Below are 8,491 nucleotides of genomic sequence, written 5' to 3'. Positions count from 1 at the left end.
ACAGCAGGCAATGCTTTGCAACTATAGTACAAAAATAATTACATAAAGAAAGAGTAAGGAGACATTTATTAGAATAATACATTAACTTTAGTTTTTAAATTTAGATTTCTATAAATTGCACAGGAAAGTAAAAGCTAAATAATCCTAGTTTAAAGCTGAAGTTTATTGTGCAATAGCAGCATAATTATTTACTCTTCTTGGAGTGTAGATTCAGACAAATCTTGAGGTTTTAGAGACACAAAAATAAGTCAGGTACTGTTTATATGAAATTGCTGCTTGAGACTACATCACACCATGAGATTGCCCCACAGTGTTCATTTGATTTGAAATTATATTTCAGTGATTAAGTAAAATATTCATATTTGTGTTGTTAATTTTTTGCTAAAATAGTAAGAATATATAACCGTACATAATTATTTAATCCTTAAATCTACTGATAAAAATGGCTACTTATATGGGACTATGGAAGAATGAATAAGAACCAAATATAGGTGATTAGTCTGAGCTCCATCTCTACGTTTCTGTGTCAATAAGCAAGTAGATAAACCTTTCTGTGCCTCATCTCTATAATAAGGATTATAACGCTTACTTCAGTGGAAGGTCATAAGGATTAATTAGTATGTATAAAGCACTTTGAATGTGAAAAGCTATTTTTGACTGCATACATGTATAAAGATATGCATTATTCCATCCCTAAGAATAATTTATTTTATCAAATTGTACTAGCTAATGAGAAAACCTTAAAATACAACACACAGAAAGAACAATGATTCTTTTCTTTTAATGGAAATATCTCAACATACTTTTAACTTTTGATTATCATGAAGCCGGTAGTCACTCTTAAAACTCTTTCTAGACTTGATATGTTTCAGTGATGTTGGCTGGTTTATTTCAACCACATTTTAGTAGCTGTTATTCAAATTAAAAATGCTAAGGTATAAATCACCTAATGTGTCCATACAGACTCAAGCAAGTCATTTAACAATACAGTTAAATGGAAGATGACAGTGGAAGATGACAAGCACAATTTTGTTTGAATAAAAACACTTATAAGTAACTTCAGGTTATTAGCTTTAGAAAAATTTACCGTTGCTTTCCAATAGGTTAATGTATATATTTTTAAAAAAATCAATGACAACAATTGTTTTGGGAACTAAAACCTTATCATCTAAGGTCACTGCTCCTATGTTCTGGCTTTGTCTAGGTATAAAACTTTGACTAGCTAAGGAAATGAATTGGCTGCACAAAAGTTTCAGGCTTTTGATACTTGAGTATAATAGTCATGTTGTTTACCAGATCACAGCAGATTTACATACTTTTGTGGTCTTGGTAGCTGAAAATAGCATTAAGTACAACTCTGTTATGTAAAGGGACTTAACCAAGACTTTTTTTTTTTGTCGATTTTTACTTTACAAATTATTGTGAGCTTCAACATATTTTCCTTTTGACATTATTTTTTTTAACATCTTTATTGGAGTATAATTGCTTTACAATGGTATGTTAGTTTCTGCTTTATAACAAAGTGAATCAGCTATACATATACATATATCCCTATATCTCCTCCCTCTTGTGTCTCCCTCCCACCCTCCCTATCCCACCCCTCTAGGTTGTCACAAAGCACCAAGCTGATCTCCCTGTGCTATGCAGATGCTTCCCACTAGCTGTCTATTTTACATTTGGTAGTGTATATATGTCCATGCCACTCTCTCACTTCGTCCCAGCTTACCCTTCCCCCTCTCTGTGTCCTCAAGTCCATTCTCTACGTCTGTGTCTTTATTCCTGTCCTGCCCCTAGTTAACCAAGACTCTTGATTGAACACTCAACCTATTCAGGTAAATGGGCTTAGTGAGAGCTGTCTGAGCCAAGAATTTTTTTCCTGTAAAAGTAGATCTGGGTCATCTTCATCCAACATAAGGACAAACAAGAATACAAAGCCTCCAGGTTCAACACTGCAGAGAAAAGCCATAAAAATTTCCCTCAGAAAATTTTAAAAACAGATGTTACTTATCTACCATCATGGTCATTGAACAAAATCACAATATTTTACCCACAATACATATAATTTTCTGCAGCATAACTTAATCTAAAAGGCTTCAGGGTAAATTAATTGCAAAATGTATTCCTAGGTAAATAAATAATTTGAGCCATGCAGAGTGATATTGGATAGATGTCAATTCAGCAGCAGAGGAGAGCTTAAAAAATTGTTGCTATTGTTTAATTTTAAAGTAGTTGATCTCAAACTATTATTTCTGGTAGTAGATAGCAGGACAATTTTTCTGTTGAGGGCTCTTAGTTTGTGACAATAATACCACATTATCAGCACAGGAGAAAACAGATCTTTTGAATTCTCTATGGCAAAGAAATGTAATTTGCTCAACACTTTCTGTGAATAAATAATTCTGACAAAAAACGTTTCCACAATAAAATAGTACTATCATAGTCTTATTTGATTAACGTTTTTCTCAATACACTGAAAATCATTAAATGTTTTTAGCAATCTTACTTCAAATTTCCTTTGGTGGTTTTCATAGAAAAATACAAATATGGAGACATTTTGCTTCCTATAGGGAAATCAAATCTTACATTATAATCCTTATGAAGAGTGATAAGAGGTTGCTTATGTTTCAAGTCATGCTATTACTTTGACTACCTAAAATTTACTTTATTTTGATGATTACATTTAATTTGATGACTGAGCTAAGGGTGGGATGGACAAAATAGGTGAAGGGGATTAATAGGTACTAACTTCCAGCTACAGAGTAAATAAGTCAAAGGGATGTAATGTTCACATAGGGAATATAGTCAATAAATTGTAACAACACTGTATGGTGATGGATGGTAACTGGATTTACTATGGTGATTATTTCATAATGCGTAAAATATCAAATCACTATGCTATACACCTGAAAATAACATAATAGTGTATGTCAGAATAACTTAATTTTAAAAATCACGTAAATAAGCATAGATACGTGGACCCCAAAAGAAACAAAAATGTAATAAAATTTTACAATTCAATAGTTAAGAAATAAATTCTAAAACTAGGGTATTTGTTCTATTTTTCAAATATGTATTAAGTGCCTGCTGTATGCCAGAGAATTAGACAGACATGGGATTTGTCTTTGTGTAACTAATATTCCAGTAAGGATATGAAAAATGATGAATGTGCTGACATTTACAAAAAGAAAAACCAGGATGCGTTGAAACTGAATGTGAGATATATTCACTTAGTCTGAATTCAAAATCTATAGCATATTTACACAGAAGCCCCCAAATATGATTGAGATAGTGAAAGAAGAAATGATGTCTTAGGCATCAGTACCAGCAAGGCAATTTACAGATTAGGCAAAATTTAGGCAAAAGATACCATTTTTAATAATACCAAATATAATTAGTATGAATTTGTCTGGTTTTATACAATAAAAATATGTTTTTTAGAGGTTATCTGAATTATGTTTATTAAATAGCAAATAAATTGTGAAAATTAGAAAACTAAATGTTAAAATTATTATAACATACATATTTACTAGAAAAATATGTATTATAAATAATATAAAAATTGAAAATATGGACAATTATACACATAAATCCTTTCAGAAAAATCAACTTATAAACATTACAATTAACATTATCACTTTATGTAAAAATCAAAAAGTTTCATTCAGTCTTAGTTCCTTTCACTGTTCAGGCTCCAAGCTCTATGATGGAGGGCACCTAACCTTTGTGCCTATCTGGGCCTGTATGGGTCTATATGTACCAAACATATGGAAAGAGTCCAAGGAATTTGTGGTGAATGAGTAAATAAGCTTTGGGTAGTATGACTGCAGGTAATTAAACTTTTTTTCTCTGATGTAATTATCATTTTTTGTATACTTTATAATTAGCACATGTTACATTTGTAATAATGCAGGATATTATCTTTCAAAGAAAGGTACTGAATAGTATTAAATGTAAAATAAAATATTTTTGATAAATTAAAACTTGGAAATGGATTTAAAAGTTTTAATTATGAAATAAAATTAATGGGGAAGAGCAACACATTAGCTGAGGGTATGCATTTTAGAGTTAGGCTGATTTGGGTTTCATTTCCGGTTCTGCTCCCTCCCAGTTTGGTAGGATGACTTACCTCTCCATGCAGAGCTATTGTAAATCTGAAATGAAATACTGCCTAAAGGCACTGGCACTCATAGTTGCTTTCAAATGTTAGCTGCTTTTATTATTACAAAATGTCATATTAAAAATGAGTATTCTATAAATTATTAGACATTTTACGCTTAAATTTATACCTATTTTCTTATCTACTTCTTTTCCCATAAAGTAAAATGACTGCAAAAATAATTATCTTTGATGATTATATAATATTTCTCAAATTTTAAATGGAATTTAGAGCTGGGCATATTCACTCAAATTTACACTGCATTTTTCCACTTAATAATGCATTATTGGAGGGAAAAATGCATCTAATTCCCATGTGAGCTTCAAAATTCTGCCTGGAAGTCATGTTTTATACTAGAATCTTTTGAAACCACCCATTCTTTAAAATTAGAAACATGAATATTCATCTGAAATAAAGGTTAATCTCACAACCTCAAATATATTGATAAAGGCTTTAGGAAATAATTATTTGTTATCATGCAATCTCTATTTCTAAAAGAAAAACTAAGGCATGCTTCAATAGTATGAAAATCTGCTTTTGAAATAGATATTTTGAACTAGATGTTTTTCTCTTAACTGAACATTTGTTTCCAGATGATCATATAAGTAAATAAATCTATTTAACTTTAATTAATTCTATTTCTATGCAATATGAATAAATAGAATTCTACTCAAGAAAAATGGGGGTAAAATTCTATGGCATGATTGGCATTTTTACCATCCAAGTATCTATCATAATGGCATTCATCTGTTTTCCTACCTCTCTACTCATGAGTCACCTCATGTATTTTAAAAGTAATATTTAAACTTACTATTTTGGACATAAATGAAAGAAGAAAAAATATTTTGACTTGGCAACAGTAAGCAACCATTTGGAATTTAGAAGAATTTAAACTTTTAAATTATTCTTTTAAAATTTCCTTAAGTCAACATTATATGAAGACTAATGGTCTTTATATTTTCAAGAAGTTATTAGTTCTTTCTTAAGTATATTATGCTATAAACATTTTGATTCAATAGAAATATGTATTTTACTATTTATGATTCCTCAAAGGGTAAAGTATTTGTTATTGTTCTACAACTGTAAATAGAACAATTATGTTTCAATATTTTTATTCTAGAATCTAGAGATATTCATACTTTATGCTTTTTATCCCATTACAGAATAATTGAATTTCTATACTATATACAAATTTTAAAATGTATTTTTAATACAGTTTAAAATATAACATCACACTGAATTAAATTTTCCAAAAAATAAAGCACATGGGATAGTGTGGGCAAGGGGTGTTTTAAATCTTTCTCTTCTAAAGATTAGCACATTCCGTTTGCATTGCTTTGCTACATAATTTAGCAAATACAAAGGCAGACTCAATATAACAGAGTAGAGCTTCACTAAGAGTTATCAGCACTGATTTTAATTCCAGCTCTATAAATGACATTATTATCGCAGGCCTACATTTCAAACTTTCTGTGCCTTAAAGAACTATATCTGGGTTAAGTGAATCTACTTCGCAAGACTGTTGGGAAGGAAAAATAAAAGAGTGCCTTTATAGAAAGATACTAGACCAATTTAAGATACAATCTATCAGAACTTAATTTTCTTTATTTTACAATGTAGCTACATGACTACATCTCACATGCCAAAATGCCCCAAGATAGCTCATACAAATCCACTGAGACTATTACATTCAGAGAACTATAATTACTGGTTAGTAATTTAATTTTCCTAAGAGGCAAATACTGTATCACTCTCTGAGAAAAACAGTAACCAATTTTAAATGCAACTTGGACATTTTATAGACTGTTGCCTGCATTTTTCGAAAATGTAACTTCTTAAGCTGGTAAACTCTGCATCTTAAAGGATGATATTTATCACACATTTATCACATTTGTTCATTACCTAAGACCTACAAAAGCAAAGGAATCCTTAAATATTCTAAATATTTAGGTGGTTTTTTTTTTCTATTAGAAGTATATATCATTATGGAAAAAACACATATTAAAATTATTGTATACCCTTAAGCATATATTACATCAATATGAAAAATGTTTATTTCCTCTTGCAAATTTATTAAGTGAAGCCTAAAGCAATATAGCATGAGGAATAATTTTTAAAATACCTTGGGACTTCCTTTTTAACTGCATTCTTAAGTTCTTAAACATTTCTCATATCACTGAGTAAACTATTTTTCTTTAAAGTTCTGTGAATGTATTTAGCTTTATTTAGAGAATAAATAAACTTTGTGGAAGCAATATCTTCTCATGGAAGGGATGGAGTATTTTAACATCTGTCCTTTGCAATGTGTTTTGCATATACGTAAAGATAAGTGTAATTCAAGAGCTCTGATTTTATGAACTAGAAATAAATGTATGAAATTGGTAAGATAGCTTATTACAGTCCCCAGTTAGCAGATTTAATTTAAAAATAGTTTTCTTATATTCTGGGTTTCTTTATCATGCAGCTATTGACCTTTGGACTTTTAGATATTTTCAACATTTTTCATCCCATGTGAGGTCTCAGACTAATATTAAACGTGTGTATGTATTAAGAAATGCATTTAATATTCAAGGTAGTACTTGTCTACTTCTACATACAATATTTTGTTGAAAAACATGTTACATGCTCTTATCAAGTTTGAAAGCAAGTTTGTCATTTAAAAATGGGAATAAATTCTTCATGTAAAATGCACTATTCTACAAAAATAATGTATAAATATCATCATGTTTAAACACGTGAAAGATAAATCTCCAGGTAAGGGCACATCCTCGTTTGTCTATTCATTTGGGGCAGATTCTCATTCTAAAAGAAATAATAAAGCATTCGCAGAGATTTGCCTATACAAATCGAGACATGCCTGATTGCATTCTGAACAAGTCTCAGGAGATGTACGCCTACAGCATCCTCTATCAGGAAACGGAGGAAACTTTAACTTTAAATACTGGAATTCAATGAGGCCAGGCATTCCCCTGATGGACTGCTATTTGGGTATTTAGGATTTTGAAAATAAGATCTATGCCAGAGAGTTGATTAAAGGCAAATGCTAGAGTCAGAATTGGGCTCAAACAGGAGTAAAGATTTACCCTGACATCTCTCAAAATTCTCAATATCTCTTCTCTGCTTAAGAGAGAAATTATGAATTATATCTTGATATTGTCTGTAATGTCATATCCTTAAAATATTTTAAAAAGGCAATACCAGGAAGTAACTAAACATTTCATGATACTTGGCAATATCTGCCAGTTATCTTTTTCATCCATCATAAGCCAGCTCACCTTCACACACTTATCTCAAGATTGCACATGAAAAGTATATAAGATAAGCAAAGAAGGCAAAGAAATCCAAGGACAAAAATGAATCCTGTGGCTATTCCTTTCATAGTAGCAGTTTCTTCAAATATAATATGTGCAAAGTTAATGGTATCAATTTTAAGTACTGAAATTGATACCAAAGTTTGTGACAACATATAAAAATTACTTCTAAGCTATTACATGAATACAGATAGCCATAAAAACTAAGTGAAATGATTTAAAGTGAAGAGGCAAATAAATAAGGATTTTTAGTCTTTATGTTTTAATATATAACAATTCTCATTTTGTGGGGACAGGAGTATGTAGATGTGTTATGTATGTATTTTTTATATCTTAAAGCTTTATGGTCTGAGGGTGCAAAGTCCTGAGGGTCCATTTTGCTCTCCAAATAAACTACAAATTCTATATCCTTCAATCCGTCCACAGCCTGACAGCCGCTGACATATCAATTTATCTTTCATATAGCTAAGAGGTACTACTCAGTGTTCATTGAACTTTTCCCCTTTTTTTCACTTCAGTTCATGTGGTTCCTGATGCCCAAGATGCTTTGCACCCCTTTTCCCATCTTGTTATATGAACTTTTTACCAGAGTTTTAAGATCTCTCTTAAATGTCATCTGGCAAACACCTACTTAATTAGCTATGGATCCCAACAAATAAACTGCTTGTAATAAATTCAACCTAACAAAGCCTTTCAAAGACTGCTACAGTCTTTTAAACACGGACTAAAGACCTGCAACTCACAGAAATGCAATACTGTATTACTGGTTTTTGTTAATGATATGATCATTCTAATTACAAAGATAATAACGTAATCATATATTTCTTCCAAGTGACCTACATATATATGTTTATTTTCTTTAAAATATTTCTATCTCCATTCACGTAATACATGCTATTATTTGATATTATAGCGGCATTATTTAACTTACAAATATGTTGTTGCTAAGGATGCTGTCAATCAATACATAATTCACATAAGAATAAATCTTGATAACTTTCTCGAAAATATTTTTGCCGTGTAA

The sequence above is a fragment of the Eubalaena glacialis genome, chromosome 6 (genome assembly GCF_028564815.1).
Source record: "Eubalaena glacialis isolate mEubGla1 chromosome 6, mEubGla1.1.hap2.+ XY, whole genome shotgun sequence".
Classification (NCBI taxonomy): Eukaryota; Metazoa; Chordata; class Mammalia; order Artiodactyla; family Balaenidae; genus Eubalaena; species Eubalaena glacialis.
Note: the sequence above shows the minus strand (reverse complement) of the source record.